The following is a 17,476-nucleotide window of genomic DNA, read 5'->3' on the forward strand; positions in this document are numbered from 1 at the left end:
AATAATATGACATATATTTAAATTTCCGAATCGTAAACCTTTTTTTACCAACCCAAATCCTTGGTTATTTTGTGTTGTTTGAATATCATTTTTATGGGTCAAAGGAACTGTTTTCTTTACTTGTGTAACAGATTTGAATGAGCTTGACATAGGAGAAATACAGTAGTTTGTTTAGCTGAATTCTGGCTAATTTTAGAATCTGTGTTCGATTGAGTCTTACTTTTAACATGTGGTTTTCTTGTCAATTTAAAATTCGTAAAGTTATAACAGTTATCAGTATCGCCACATAAACATTGAAAGTTGTTACAATCATTACAAATAATGCTAAGGATAGAAAATGTACTAGGGTTTGATAATGATTTAGTATGGTTGTTGACGGCTACACATTCTTTGCCTGATACCTAGTACATGTACGGACAGGATTTCGTCTTGTGTCCTTATTCCCCGCAATTCCAACAATCAAGCTTTCGTCCGTGTCTACAGTGGCGCGATGTGTGTCCGTGTTCACTGCAGAAGTAGCAAGTCACAGACAGGTAAAAACTTGCATTGGAGTCCCTACTGGTTTGACCGGAATTTACCCGTAAAATTGAAACTTCGCTGTTTATTCGTTTGAGAAGCACGGACGTCCCCTTGTCTGAAAGATGAATCCCGTCTTTCCAATAATACATATGGTTAACCTCCTTGAATTCACTTCTGTTGGTAATAAATGATCCTCCGTATTCATCACATACATATTTTAAGTGTGGTATTCACATGAGACACATCTACATCCCGTCTTGGTAACACTTCGGAAAAATAAACTTTGGTTCCCGGAAAACGATGTTTGATGTTGGATATTATTTCCGCGGCATCATATTCAATGGCGTCCATGTCTCGATGAGATGAGGCATCATTCCCCCCGGCTTGTATGATGATGTGGGAGTATTCTTCTACATCTATCCTGAGAAGTTTTGTTTGGATGTGGGAAAGTTTAGCCCCTCTATTAGTTCTTACATGAACATCCTTTTGAAGTCCTCTGGTTCTTACCCGCTGTAGGATTGAACTGCCAATAAGAAGTTTTTTACTTCCGCATTTTTCCTTTTTTTTCATTTGTAGATTTTGCAGGTGTATGTAGAGGATGGTCCTGCGAGTCGGTGTTTGTACTAGAATCAGCTGTACATTTTGTTTTCTTTTCCGATAAGGGATGCTCACGCTGGGTGTGTCTGGATACGGAATTTGTTGGTACAGAATTCAACCCATGTACGTCTGTTTCCTTGGTTTTTATAACCTTGACTGTTGTCTGAGTGTTTTTGTCAATCAGTATTGGTTTGCTGTGATCGTCTCGTTGTTGACATTTTAGTTTTTCTTTCAATTCATGTAGCTCTTTAGCTAAATCACAGATTGACTGTTGTAAGGATTGGATTGTACTGGCACACTGTGTACAATCATGTACATCACTTGACGGACTTGACGGACTGGTCGACACAAGAGAAGTACTTTTAACTGGAGTTGATGCCATTTGTGGTGATGATTGTCCCAGCGCATTACTAATATTGTTTGTGTCCTTGCTCTTGATGTCATGGACGAATTTATCCAGCCAGGTATTTGCCGAGGAACCTTGAATATGTAAAACACTTGTTCCAGCATACAGTGTGGCCGTAACAGAATCACAAGCAGACTTGAAAATCTGTCCATTTTTACCTACTTCTTTAATTGGTTTTAGTTCCTCTTTCAAATAGTTCAAAATCTTTTCATATTTCTCCTGTTGGAATGACACAGTTATACTGTATTTGTTAAATGTCACATTTAGATAGTGTGGTACAGTGGACCTTCAGATATCCGGACGCCAGATATCCGGATGCTTCAGTATCCGGACGATTTTTCATCGGAACGAAATTTTTAAATGTTATTTTGTCTTGTTTAACTGGTGATTCAGATATCCGGATGCTTCACATATCCGGACAAATTGACTGGGAACCAAAGGTCCGGATAAATGAGGGTACTCACATCAGTAGTGGTGATATTTTCATCTCCATCAAATGATTGTGTAAGTCCAGAGAAGGATTTGAATAAGCTTGAATTAATACTTTGATCCATATATTCATTTGACTCAGCCCTATATTTTGGTAAGGTAAAACATAACACAATCACACATAGTAATTCAACATAGCTAACAGGTGAGATCAGAGCTGCTCCAAAATACGTCTTATGAGTTCGGTTGGTCTGAATATGTACTGAAAACTTACCTTTAAACGAACACTTGCTAGGGGGCATTTTTACACAAAATGTTTAAACCTTTCGGAAAGACATAAAATCTTTTTAATAGATCGTTAAAGTAAAGACTTGTATGTATTTTAAACATATCTATAAAAAAGAATGTTAAAAAAGATGGAAAAAATCTAAATGCGTAACTTTGTTATTTCAATGTTTTATTGTACGTATTGACTTCGAATCGGGATCGGTCCGCTTTTCCGTTATATTTGATCGGGTTGAGAATCGACATATTACAAAAATTTTCTTTTCCGCGAATTCAAACGACCGCGATTTGCTACAGAATAAACAAATCGCAATCTTTTCCGACCGCGATTTTAACCTGCTGTACAGTATATCATTATATGTGAAATGAATATATGACTTCTAAATAATACGTATTTATAAAAAAACAGTAAATCATTTCAAGATAAGCGGCTTTTTAAGGCATCTCCGATATAGATTTGCACTTTGTGATTGTACTATTATAGGAAGTATTTTTTTTTATTATAATCATACTATTAATTTATGTATGATGTATGTGTAAACAATGGACCAGTGCATTTAGTCCATCAAGCCGCGATTTGTCCATTCAACCCATTGGCTCAGAACAATTAAATTGACTCTTTGATGGTAAATGGAACAGCAAATTGCCACATGATGACTGAAATCGTATCTCTATAAGCCCTATTTCAATGTGGATCGCAGATTTGCTTGTGTTATCAATGTTGGTACACAAATTTGATGATTTGTTGACATGGTGTTTGTTTTGTTCATATTTGATTATGACCTCAATAACCTCTTAAAGACGGCGTTGTTTTGTTTCCTGTATGAAGATGGTGTTTACTCAGGGTTTAGATGACGAAAACGGAATACTATTCAACACAATAATTTTGTTAAATAAAAAATGTAGGCAATGGACACAATAAATAAGGTATTACACAGTATCAATTTAAAACTGAAATATTTTATTCTTTGTAGAAAATATTCAAGAACGAATTTTAAAATTAATTAAATGGTGCATGTTACAGGGGAAATTCGGTCTAAATTTTCATTTTTTTTTTATTTTAGAAAATTTTATGATTGTTAAAATTTATGTATTATCAAAAAAAATTGATTGAATTACAATAAAAAAAAAGTAAATGATTTTGAACTAATACAATTTTAAATAATACAGAGCACATGTACAGTTAAGGTTACAGAAAGGAGGCGGAGCCTAATTTGTATTGGAAAAACTTGACTATAACATCATACACAACATACGTCATACAACATTTCTTTAAAATACCACAAAATGTGTTTATCTGCTAATTTAACCAGTAAGAAATCATCAAACTATATAAAACCTTACTACAGCGTGTTGTTTTGTCGTTAGTTAAATCCCACATAACAAGTTATAAACAAGTCACTGATTGCAAAACACTTGTCAATATGACGTCATTTCTTACAACGTGAAGTAGTTTGTATGCAGTGAGAGCCAGATCAAGTATATTTTCTCAACAAAATATGTATTCTCTAATTAAATAACAAATTGTTTACAGATATTCTATGGGCCAATAACTTGAATTTAATGTCTTCTTCAGTATTTTATTAATATATTTTCTGTACATTACGTATTTAATTGACACTGCCGTATATTTGTATCCAAACATCGGAGGGTAATATGGGGGTTTTGATAAATCGATCTAGTGCAAGGGCATACACTCTTTGGTTCAAAGTAAGCTTTTACATTTCAACTATAGACCTATTAAGGTATCTGAAAAGTGCTGCGATCCTGATGAAATCTTAAAAACAATTTAACTATGTCAATATTTCATGCCGCTGACCAGCAAAAAATATAAGTATAAGTCATACAAGTATAATTTTAACAATGAAATTGCAGAATTTAGACAGGATCACAGCACGTTTTAGAAACTACAATACGTGTTGAAAATATTTATATACTAAACTTGGAAATTTAACTTGGTTAAGCCCTTGCACTAGTGATATTTATATGTAACATCAATACTTCCAGTTAATGTGCTAAAATCGCGTGACTGCCGCATCACGTGACTAGTCTAAATATAAAATATAATCGTCTTCGATATGTAGTTATTAATCATAATTACAATAATTCGATATAAATAATATACTAAAAATAATCGCCATCTCGATTACGAATACATTTTCAATGAAAAAATTAGTAAAAATTTCCATTGAGCACCTTAACTGTACTGTGTATTATCTCTATAATTTAATCATTGACCACATATAAATATTTTATCAACAGAACAATTGCAAGAAAAGTAAACTGAGACTATAAATACTTCAGAGGTCTTATCATTAAAAATTTTGTAATATTGGGTTTTAAGAAGAGTATAATTAGAAAATGACAGAGGACATTCGTTCCTTTTATATTTTGTTGTTTAAAGAATTTTTTATTTTTACTTTGAATATTTTGCGAGTAAAGAAACTATTGGTAATAGTGTTAAAAATTGAAGTATGTGTATTTTCGAAGAAATACTCTTGCATGAAAGGAAGTTCATTGCTCTATTTATTCGAGTCATAGGTCTACAATATACAGTTGGTGGTTTTCCATTCTTTTCATTGGAATCTCTTGTGATTTGAGTGAACGCCATCTCAAATTCTTTGAAAATGACTTCATAGATAATTTGTACGAATAATGTAAATTATACAAAGTTCATGCTATTGTATGTAAACTCTAGTTAAAAAGCTTGTACATATATGAACCAAGAAGTGTTATAATAATAACCTGTTCATGAAGAGGCTGTTTTCTGAATTTAAGGGGACCGACTGGGTTCCTTTGTGTAATATTTCGCACATCATAGTAAAATGAAATGTATTTACTTTTTTAAAGCAATTGTTTTCACTCAACTAATAAAATTAAACTAACCAAAATAAAAAATAACGGGTTTAAAAATTGTATTAAAATTTAAGTATGAAATTTTTAAAACGATGTTTTAATAGATAGGTAGATTCACGTTGTAGTCATGTCATTTTGACATTTGATTAAGTGACACTCATTGAGAAGGGGTGATAAAAATTCTTATAAAAGAAAAAAACTCTTAAACATATGCTCTTGAAATTTTAAACATAGACAATTAATAACGCAGCACAGTTAAGGTGCGAAATGGAAATATCGACAATGTTTCGTAATTAAAAATGATTCATAATCGGGATGGCAATTATGTTTAGTAAATTATTTATATCGCATAATTGTAATTATTGTTAATAGCTACATATTGAGGACGACTAAGATATCATATTAAAAATTGTCACGCGATGCGGCAATCACGTGATTTACTTGCAGTAATGATGTTACCTATAAAATTCACTAGTGCAAGGGCATCACCAAGTTAAAATTCCAAGTTAAGTTTATAAATATTTCCAACACGAATTGTAGTTTCTGAAAAGTGCTGCGATCTTATATCAATTCTGCAGTTTTAGTTCTAAAATTATATTTGTATGACCGAATGCTATATGTTTTGCTGACTATGAACCATGACGTGTATGCCCTTGCACTAGTATTTTTCAAGTACTTCATTTTACTGGGCCAAGAGAGATGAAACTCATGTGAACGCATCCTCAGGTAGTGTAGATTCAAGTTTGTTCAAATCATGACCCCCTGGGGCTAGGGTGGGGCCAAAATGGCAGACCAGAGATTTACAGAGGAATTATTGGAAAAACCTTTTTCTAAAGAACCACTGTGGCCAGGAATGATGAAACTCATGCCGAAGCATCCCCGGGTACTGTAGATTCAAGTTTGTTTAAACCATGACCTCTGGGGTAGGGTGGTGCCAAAATGGCTGATCAAAGTTTTACATAGGAGTATATAGGAAAAATCTTTAAAAATCTTCTTCTCAAGAACCACTGGGCCAGGAAAGATGAAACTCGTGTGGAATCATCCTCAGGTAGTGTAGATTCTAGTTTGTTCAAATCATGACCCCTTGGGGGTTAAAATTCAAGCCGCCCCCCCCCCCACCTCAGTAAACTTTCAGTTTTGATCTGAAATGTGTTTATTCCTAGCCGATGTTCTCAGGTGAGCACTGTGGCTCCTGGGCCTCTTTTTGGCAAAACAAGATAGTAAACGTCGCAAAGTCAGTGATCCTGGTTTTATTTGAAAGAGCAAAATAAGTGGAGAATGCATACCAAATATTTAGTCTCTATCTCCCACAGTTCAAAAGTAATGCCGAAGGTTAAAGTTGACAACAGACAGACAAACAAACAGGCAGGACCAAAACATATACACATGGTATCTATCGATCAATAAAATGTGGATCTTTCCTGCATACATGACGTGAAGTCGCCCTCATGGCGCGGTGGTTAGAGCGTCTGCTCTAGAGTCGCAAAGTAAGAAGTTGATGCCTACGTTGCAGGTTCAAAACCCACTGTGGGACTGTGGGACGTGGAGACCGGTCCTTCGGATGAGATCGTATAAACTGAAGTCCCGTGTCGCAGTAGGTGCTGGTACGATTAAGATCCCTCCCTGCTCAATGACCCTGCATGAGTACTGAGTATAGTACAAAATTTGCAGCTCTCCACCGACAAGTGGTGGTGTCTCCATATGAGTGAAAATTGTCGAGAGGGGCATTAAACAATAAACAATCAATCAACATACATAACGTGATTTATAAATGACGTCATCAAAGTCTAACGGCTGCAAATTTTGAGCTTTTTCATTAACATTTACCCAATGCCATTCAGGATTAATATCCCAACTAAATGTTTGTTGGGAAAAATGCATTTTCAAGCCTAATTTAAAGATTTTGGTTGAATTTTTCAGTGTAGCAGGCCTACCTGGTTTCCCTCTCTTTTCAAGCCTTTAAGCTCACCTGAGCCGAAGGCTTAAGTGAGCTTTTCTGATCAAATTTGTCCATTGTCTGTCGTCGTTCACAGCACAGTTAAGGTTACAAAAAGGAGGCGGAGCCTAATTTGTACGGGAAAACTTGACTATGACATCATTCACAATATACGTCATACAACATTTCTTTAAAATGCCACAAAATGAGTTTATCTGCTTTAACCAGTAAGAAATCATCAAACTACATAAAAACTTACTACAGCGTGTTGTTTTGTCGTTAGTTAAATCCAACATTACAAGTTATAAACAAGTCACTGATCGCAATACATTTCTTACAATGTGACGTAGTTTGTATGCAGTGAGAGACAGATCAAGTAATATTTTCTCAACAAAATATGTATTCTCTTATTAAATGAAATATCATTTACAGATATTATATGGGTCAATAACTTGAATTTAATGTCTTCTTTACTATTTTATTAATATATTTTCTGTACATTACGTATTTAATTGACACTGCCGTATATTTGTATGCAAGTACATCGGAGGGTAATGTGGGGGTCTTTATAAATCGATCTAGTGCAAGGGCATACACTCTATATATCAAAGTAAGCTTTTACATTTCAACTATAGAACTATCTGAAAAGTGCTGCGATCCTGATGAAATCTTAAAAACAATTTAATTATATCAATATTTCATGCCGCTGACCACCAAAAAATATAGCATTTGGTCATACAAGTTGAATTTTAACAAAGAAATTGCAGAAATTAGACAGGATCGCAGAACTTTTTAGAAACTTCAATGCGTGTTGAAAATATTTTTATGCTAAACTTGGAAATTTAACTTGGTTATGCCCTTGCACTAGTAATATTTATAGGTAACATCAATAGTTCAAGTCAATGTGCTAAAATCGCGTGACTGCCGCATCACGTGACTAGTCTAAATATAAAATATAATTGTCATTGATATGTAGTTATTAATCATAATTACAATTATCCGATATAGATAATGTACTAAAAATAATTGCCATCCCGATTACAAATACATTTTTAAATACAAAATTTTGTCGATATTTCCATTGCGCACCTTAACTGTGTTGCGTTGTCGTCCCTGTCGTTGTCGTCGCCATTGTTTTTGTAAACTTTTCACATGTTTGACTTCTTCTAAAGAACTACTGGGCCAATTTCATCCAAACTTGGCACAAGGTACAGCGTCGTGCAAAATGTATTCGCGGAAAAATGGCGGTCGTCGTAAAACGTTCACGCTTCGCGTTTTTTCAAATCGTTCTAAATCATTCTGCAATCGCTTTTTTGCATTTTGACATCATCCCCAAAACCGCGTAAGGTCAAAGTTTACCGTGATGTCATGTTTGACGTCTGCTAAAGTTAGACTCCCGAATATTACAGACTGTAAACAATGTGGGTAGAAAATCAAAAGAACTGCCCTTAGAGAAAAAACAGCTGATTATAGATTTGAAAGAAAACGGACATAAAGTCAGTGAGATCTCAAGAATTATGAAAATTCCCGAATCTACATGTAGATCAATTTTGAAAACGTTTCATCAGCGAAAAAGTGTGGAAAGAGTTCCTCGTTCGGGACGTCCCAGGAAAGTGTCAAAACGTGGTGAAGTAAGATTACTTCGTATGGTTAGGAAGAACCAGGGAAGTGTTTTGAAGGACATAACAACTGATTTTAATGATGGAAATTATTGCGAACCTATCAGTGAACGGACAGTCAAGCGGATTTTACAAAATAACAAAATTTACAGACGAGTAGTGAGAAAACGAATGGTTGTCAAAGAAATAAATAGAAAGAAACGTTTAGCATGGTGTTTACTCAAACGAAGATGGACTGTTGAACAAAACTGGAAACCTATCATATTTAGTGATGAATCTCAAGTGGTTATAGGGCAGAATAATCGTGTGTACGTCTGGACATCCGCTCAGGAATCGTACCGTCCGGAGTGCATGTATGCGATTTCAAAACCAAAAGTTTCTGTAATGATATGGGGATGCATCAGCTGATATGGTCCAGGGATCCTATGCAAGGTACAAGGTAATATTAATGCTGAGAAATATATAAACATCCTTGACAACCAACTGAGGCCTGTTATCGCCCGACATTTCCCTGCAAACAACAACGTTTTTCAAGACGACAATGCTCCGGTACATAGAGCCCGTGTTGTAGAGGAAAATAAACGTGTAAATAATATTCGGGGTATGGTGTGGCCTGCCCAGAGTCCGGACATTAATATCATTGAAAATTGTTGGCATAGAATAAAAAGACAGATCCAAAATCACGCCGGAGATATTACCACCCCTGATCAGCTGTTTGCTGTTATTTTGTACACTTTGCAGAATTTCACCATAGAATATATTCAAAACCTTTATAAATCAATCCCAAAACGCATCAAAGGGACATTTAACAAATTACTAAAGGTAAGCGTTTGTTTTGTTTTTGTTGTATTTAGGGGACTTTTATGTTGCAAGCGCGATAACTCTCAACTCACGTCCGCCATTTTCCGCGAATACTTGTGGCACGACGCTGTATTCTTAGGTAAAGGAAATTCAAGTTTGTTCAAATAAAGGACCACGCCCTTATTCAAGGTGAGATGATTAAGAAATAATGAAAATTTGCTGGTACATGTATGTTTTAAAAATCTTCTCCAGAATCACTGTGCCAGGAAAGATGAAACTTAGAAGGAAGCATATTCAGGGCTGCAATGGCCGATCAAAGTTTTACATAGAAATATATAGGGAAATTCTTTAAAAATTTTCTCCCCAAGAACCACTGTGCCAGCTGTCATGTGAACGTAATTTAATTCGCATCATTTTACTCTGCATTTATTTACTGAAAATTAAACTCTCCGCGTGACGAAGGGATTAAATTACAGTCTTGTTTCAACAAAAGGAATAATTTAATAATGTTATGTTACTTAACTGTCAATATGAGATATGAGACGGCATAATGTATGTAAAATGAAAGTTATCGTAAATAAAATTGCTTAGCAGAAAACATGAAAGGTTGTACATGTTTATGTGCACTTTTTATATGTGTATATAATGAAGCTTAGTGAAAGTGTTTCACATTTTGAGTATGGAAATTTGATAAAGAGAATCTAATAAAAACAAATGTATGAGATTAAGCGCATTGGGTTGTATTCAAATAAAGTGATCTAATTCATCTGTTATGCAAGAAATCTTATTGAGTATGAAATCTTATAATAAATACTGGAAATAGAATTGTCATTTGCTGTGTTGTCGCTGAATGTTAGTTCTTACGCATAGGTCTAAATGTGCAGCCCTTAACCGATAAACAATGATGTTGCTATCTGAGTGAAAATTCTCAATAGGGACATATGTAATATTGAAATCAATCAATGATATAATTACTTTATTTCATTCGAATGTCATTCAGTCAAATTCATGCTGAATATAAGAATAAAAAATCATTAACAACAAATTATTTAGGAGAGATATGTTTTTGCTCACCTGCCCAATAAAGTAAATAAACTACACACGATTCTTTATGTAATTTTTTTGTTGATTTACAGAAGGTAAGGTCTTCAAAAAAATGAAGAAAACAGTATGTTTACTGGTTGAACTGTGTTCTCTATTTAAAATAAAATACATTGAGATGACGAACAGTTTTTAAGCTTAAAGGCTATAAAACAAACAAATAGGGGCATAGCAAAAACAGACCTCTAAAAATCAGAGGTTGGATAGTTACCATGCAAAATGTTGAAAAGATATGATTGTGCAATAGTTAGTTTACCTCAATAAAAATAAGAGCAGATGAAAAATAACTGATCATGAAAGAACCTCCCACTTTTGAGTCAGGGTAATCACGTCCAAAAAACATGCATCCAGCAAAGGTTAGGATACCTGATACAAAGAAAAATTGAGAAAATGTTTTAGAATAATTAAAAAGTATTTCAATATCAAAGTAACTGAATCATAATCTTCTTCATTTACAATATTATCTTCCAGTAAAATGTACTTTTTGGATGGAAATAACGGATCTGAAATATTCGAGAAAAATTGGAAAATTGTGAATTACTCAAAGCGTTTTCCAATAAATATGGCCTAAAAAATTATCAATTATAATTTAAAAGGTTTGTAATGTGACTTAAGATGAACTGATAGATATCAAATTTAAATTTAATTCAGCTTCAATGATTTTTGGCTAAATAAAAATAATAATTAATTTTTCATGGGAACAAGATTTTAATTACACGTAGATGACTAGTATTTCCATGACAATTGAACCACTATGTACATATACAAAAAAGCAATCAAAACACTAACCATTCTAAACAGACATCTTGATATTTGAGGCTCGAGTCTATTTTTAAGTTTCTACATTTTACAAACTTTATACAGACAATCTAGTGCAAAGACAAGGAAAGAAGAAATACTCATAAAACGATTTCATCCATCACTGAATAATTCAATTTAGACACACACAAACTTATTCCTACATGTTACATCAATCCTATCCACACGAAACCCACAGATTCTCATATGTATCTTATGCCCGCTTGCTGTCATCCCCCACAGACATTCAAATCTAATTTGGGGTCAAGCCACCACGATTTGGCGCATCTGTAAATCCCTTGTCTCATATCAGAACAATGAGCTATATCTTCACGTTCAAATTCAAATTTAAAAATTTGCTTTCTATATTTTCTTTCCTTAGTTTCTTTTTACCATATACTGTTGAGTTATGTCCAAGACACGATGTAGTTACGATATCGCACATTACTTTTTTATAGTTTATATAATATTTCTCTATCCTTGTGTTTATTACAATACTTTTCTGTTTGAAGAAGTCTTCCTTACTGTCAATATCAACGATATCGTGCCGATATCGATTCATGATTGTTCAAAGAATTATGGTTTCCATCTATAATACTAGTATTGTGATTTTAACACGTATTACTTGAAAACTATCTTTTATAAACACTTTCCCTGTAGTGTCGATATCGTCGATATCGACGATGTCGCTTCGATATCGAATCATGTTTGCTCAGCCCTTTGTAAATACCGTCCCTGTTACTTTGTATGTGTATTCATGTTTGAGTTATATCGACGATATCGTGTCGATATCGAATCATGATTGTTAAAACATATTACTTTACCAACATTCACCCTAATACAAAATCTTAATTTTTAACATATCCTATGACAATAAGTTTATGTGCATATTTATTTTCTGTTTAATAGTTTTACCCTACTGTCGATATCGTCGATATCGACGATATCGTATCGATATCTATTCATGAATGTTAAAACATATTTAACAATTTTCATCCTCAACCAACATCTTACTCTAAACCTAATCCAAAACAATAACAACCACTAAACCTCTCCTTATCATAATTTAATTTATATTCATGCTTATAATGAATGAATTTGACATTACTTGTGACCTTGTAAAATTATTTTATACCTCATTGTGAAAATAAATTCTACAAATAGGATCGATATCGATACGATATCGTCATGGTATTGTCGATATCGACGACATCGACATAACATAAAGCCTCATATATGGTACCAAGTATTTCAAATTAATAGTGCTCATCATGATCGATATCGATACGATATCGACATAATATTGTCGATATCGTCGATATCGACATCAAATTCGTTCTTGGACATGTATGATACTGTTTCGAGAAAAAAGGACCGTTCGCTACATAGTCATGATTTATCAACTGTTTAGTGTTTGATTGTTTAGTAGCAGTGCTAGTTATGTCGCCCCAAACGAAGTCGGAGACACATATTGCGATTGTACGCAATGCCATGTTTTTTTTTTTTTTTGTCCAGGCGGTTTCTCAGAGATGGCTGGGACAATCTTCCTGAAACTTTCCTCAAAGGACGATCACTGGTTGTAGCTGTGCGAATAGTTCATACATTTTCAAAATGGCTACCGTTGTCTTGGAAACCTGCAAAAAGCGACATATTTTGTCCACGAGTGTTCTCTTTGGTCCCTTAAACACTTGTCATGAAACTTTTTTTATTTTATTGATTAGTAGTAGTAGTTGTGCAATTCACATTTAAATTTTCAAATAATCGATTATTACCATGGAAACCAGAGGAAAGTGAAAATTCTTTAACTTTGATTTTTAAATCAAAGTACTGAAAGTACTGATAGGAGTTGATGGTTGTCCAAGCTTAGCTAACGGGTATTGTTATAGTGATAAAAAAATTGAAAGTCTTGTCCGAAACTATTAATAGCTGCCATGGAATTAGGGAAACAGTTCGGGGCGACATGCGTTATTGCTTGCAATAGCAGACCCTCTAGTTTTTATTGTATTATTTCGCTTTTATGACTAGGTTATAGATAATTTTAAACTTTAGATTTAAACTTTTAATGTAACATATGTATCAACCAACTAGAGAATAGAGAAAAAGTATGAAGACTACCTGCTGATTTAGGGTGAGGGTAATCTTTCTTAATACCCTATGGGGAAAATTTTGTAGAAAGAAGAGAAAAAAGCAATAAAACAGTTCTTGTTTATATTTTTGAGCAGTTTTGGAGTAGTTTTATATTCAATGTTTCATTACTTTCTCATTTTGTTATGTTATGACTAAATCACTTTATTTTTATTCGCATTTAGAATTGTGCAATATTTTTTATTTTTTATTTTTCTCCAGACATTTTTCTCTCCTCTATGCCTAAAATTAGCCTATTCCAACACGTACAAATCCATACACATTTTATGATGGAAACCTGTGTTTTTGATTGATATTTTCTTTATCAAATGTTATAGATGACAAATTCGAATTTCTTTATTTATCTTTATTTTACTTTGTAAATTGATTACACGTTAAGGTAGAGACAGATAGCAATCACGTGATAGAAAGAATTCGCATATTTGCACGTGCTTTTTTTCCGGATTCCGGAACGCCATCAAATAAAAGTCTCCATTTACACATTATTGTCTATGCTACAAGATGGCCGACGAAGCGATCGAGAAATTTCCTCGACTTAAAAGACAAAGTTACCATACGTATTAAATCTTTACGGTTCTCGAAATTGAAGCATCTTCATGAGAATCAAAATAGAAGTGAGACTGAAGCCAAACATGAACATAATTTTGGCGAAACTACTCCTTGTCCAGTGTCCGCTGCAGCACCACGTGGGTACACCGGTATCGATCTGTGCCTGATGTTGTTTTTTTAAAGACCATGACCCTACAGATGTTAATTGGTATGACGGAAGAAGTAAAATTTTTGCAGAACAGATTTCCTGTATGCTGTGTCCGTCTCAGATACATAAGGTGAATATTTACGACTTAGAATATCGATCATGACTATGGTGCTTGTTTGTTTACGCACAGGTCTGGTACAACCAATAGCCTATATATTTTTTTACCTTCCTTAAGTAGTTTTATTTAGCTAAAATTTAAAACTTATTTAATTTGATGACCAGACTGTAACTTCTAGAATAGAAGAATAAAACCGGACATTTCTGGTGTCAGAACATGATAAAGGCCTGATTGGTAAAAAATGTTAAGTAATCATACTTATCTGTGCCTAACACACGAGGTGATGTTTAGTTACTCAGATCAAAAGATGGAAAACATATTTTGCTTAAATTGTTCAAATGCAGAAATGTGTAAACTTTCTCTGCTTTGGATCAAATGGATGGCAGATGCTTTTTATTTATTATAACCCCTTTTATAAATGGTAGTGGACATCTACTTACAAATCTTTTGTCTTTTTGAAATAAGCAAATTGTAAAAAGTTGCATTGAAAAAAAAGAAACAGCTTTAGGATCAAGTGACAAAAAAATAGGGTCAGTCGGGTAGCAGGAAACAAGGCTATTTTTTTAGCCTTATGTGATATCTATGTACCTGTAATAAATTTATGTATGTATTTGTTTTATGCTCAAAAGGGCCCTGATTATAAACAGATATATCATATTCATAGTTTTTAAAAGAAATATTTTAAAATACTACAGGTGAAGTAAGCTTTGAACTAGACAGTGTATTCAGCTTTTTCTGCTGAAATAATGTGACCAAATCAAGTGTCACCTGGAAAGAGGAATGTCAAGGGTGCTTTTTACGTTAACTCCAAAATAGCCATTGGTTTGTATTTTTTTTCTTTCAATTTACACTTGCACATGTATAAGGGAAAATCCAGAAATTTTTTTAAGGGGGTGGTAAAAAGGAGGTGTTTTATAATACATGTATTAAAAATTTAAATTTATAATTTTTAGTCCTTGTATTTTTAATTTAAACACCATAATGTACATACAGTATTATTGTATACATATAGAAGCATTTTCTTAAGTCAATAATTTCTCAAAGATCATATTAATATTTCAGGAAAGTTCAAGCCAGATATGCTACAGCAAACTGAACATAAAGTGACATACTTGTGTGTCAGGAAACAAGGAACATGTATGGCTGGACTGAGAATCTCACCGGGGATCCCTGCATCTCTACTTACATGTAGGTGTTCTATTGACTTAAATACATGTATGGTTAAATATTTGTGTATAAACATATAAAAAGTCATGTTGTAAATTGAATTCAAAACTGAATAACCACAAAAATTGTAAAAAGGTAAAGATGTTTTCTAACTTGAATGAAATTGTTTCAACTAAAGCACCAAAGAATTGGTATGATAATATGAAGAAGTCAGTATTGTTAAAAAACTTGTAATTGACATGTTTTTTTAACAATATTGACCTCTTCACATTATCGTAGCTAAATTTGCAAAATAAATCAAAATTGTTAATAAATTCTACATTTTTTTTTAAAAAATAGATCAAGCTATTTACTTTATTTTATTTTCATCATGTTACAGATCCCATGGAAATATAGGATCCTTGGCTAATCAAGTGTCATCTGCAGTGTTACAAAAGAATATTGGATTTATATCAATAAGGTAATTAGGGACAAAACTTAATTTAAAAAATGGAATAAGATGTAAAAAGAAAAATATTTTAATTCCACATATAATAGTTAGGTTGCTAGTTGTATATGCATTGATGTGTCACTGACAGGTACATGTAGTTTTTTTATTTCCACAAAAACTTGATCCTTTGGTATTAACTCTTGAACAGTTTGTGTTGAGTCTTTGTATTTCACGTTTATTTCTTTTCCTTTAACCCCATGGTCTTGGCCTTAGAGTGTGGCCTACATTTAGAAACTAAAATATTTGATCTTTATCCTTATATATACCAGTTTGTTTAATTAAGACAATTCATTAATCCAAATAGTTTCCTTAGGAGCAAAAGTGCCCAGATTAATGAGGCTGACTTTATATGCATTTAATTTTTAAAAATCATGACATTATATAAAAAAGGTATCTCAAAAGTGTCTTATATTCATATAGACATAGTCATACTATGTTTGCAGTGTAAGAAAGAAGTAAAACAGGTATTTTCATTCTTATTGTATTAAAATATTTTGTTCTTTTCAGAAAAAGAACTACAAGAAGGAGACGGTAAAGAGGAACGGACATATCACACCATAAGACGTGCTTCAAAATCTGAATATACAGAGTGAATTTTGCTTACTGCAGATCCTTGGGAAAAAACACCTTTGTTGTATTGACATAAAAACAACGGAATTGTCAGGATCCTTGAACATGATGCAACTGGCTGCAAACGATGGCAATTAAAAATGCATACATGTTTACATTGATCTTTGTTAGCCAATAAGACAAAAAGCAAGTTTATCCTATTACCGTACATGTACTGAATGTATTCACTTTATTTTGTTGAACTACATCATGAGTTTAAAAATTGTACAGTATCACATACAGTTTATGGTGGGATTCCTCTAACTTTTATGAATCTGTTTGCAAAATCTATACTTTAAAGTTACAAATTATTACCTCTAATACATTGTATTTTTTTTGTAAATTATTACACTATTTTTGTTAGCTGCAGATCTGTAGCTCTCCGAAAAAAAAATATATTGATAGACCAGAGAGCTACAGTGCCACCCATTGAAAAAACTGTATATTTATTGCGCACAAAAAAGTGCGCTCGGTTCTTAATTAACTCTTCCAAATTCTTACCTCAATTGCAAATAAGGAAAGATTTCAAAAAATTCCTTTATCTTCTATCAAGTACTCTCGTAGTTGACATCCGAACGAAGCATATTGGACCGAATTATCTTTGAAACCAAAATGGCAGTATAAATATGCAAAATGTTCGATGATTACAATATCAGGGTCAGGAGGACTATTAACAACAATTATGAGGAATGTTTGGTTGTGGAAAAAGCGAAAGAATATGTTAGGAACACACGGTTAATAATATTTTGAGATTACAGTTTGAAAAACATGGTGAAATAAATCGAGAACCGAGCGCACTTTTTTGTGCGCAATAAATATACAGTTTTTTCAATGGGTGGCACTGTAGCTCTCCGGTCTATCAATATATTTTTTTCGGAGAGCTACAGATCTGCAGCTATATTT

General features: G+C 33.3%; 1 long non-coding RNA gene across 1 annotated transcript; it reads left to right on the forward strand.

The window, feature by feature from the left end:
- Window positions 1-15,031: 15,031 nt before the first annotated feature.
- LOC134254708 (uncharacterized) lies at window positions 15,032-16,898 on the forward strand. Its single transcript, XR_009989368.1, has 4 exons — window positions 15,032-15,129; window positions 15,370-15,495; window positions 15,854-15,934; window positions 16,472-16,898. It is a non-coding gene; the product is annotated as an uncharacterized LOC134254708 (long non-coding RNA).
- Window positions 16,899-17,476: the final 578 nt, after the last annotated feature.

The sequence above is a fragment of the Saccostrea cucullata genome, unplaced genomic scaffold (genome assembly GCF_032062105.1).
Source record: "Saccostrea cucullata isolate Sc308-1 unplaced genomic scaffold, CSIRO_AGI_Scuc_v1 ctg1384, whole genome shotgun sequence".
Classification (NCBI taxonomy): Eukaryota; Metazoa; Mollusca; class Bivalvia; order Ostreida; family Ostreidae; genus Saccostrea; species Saccostrea cuccullata.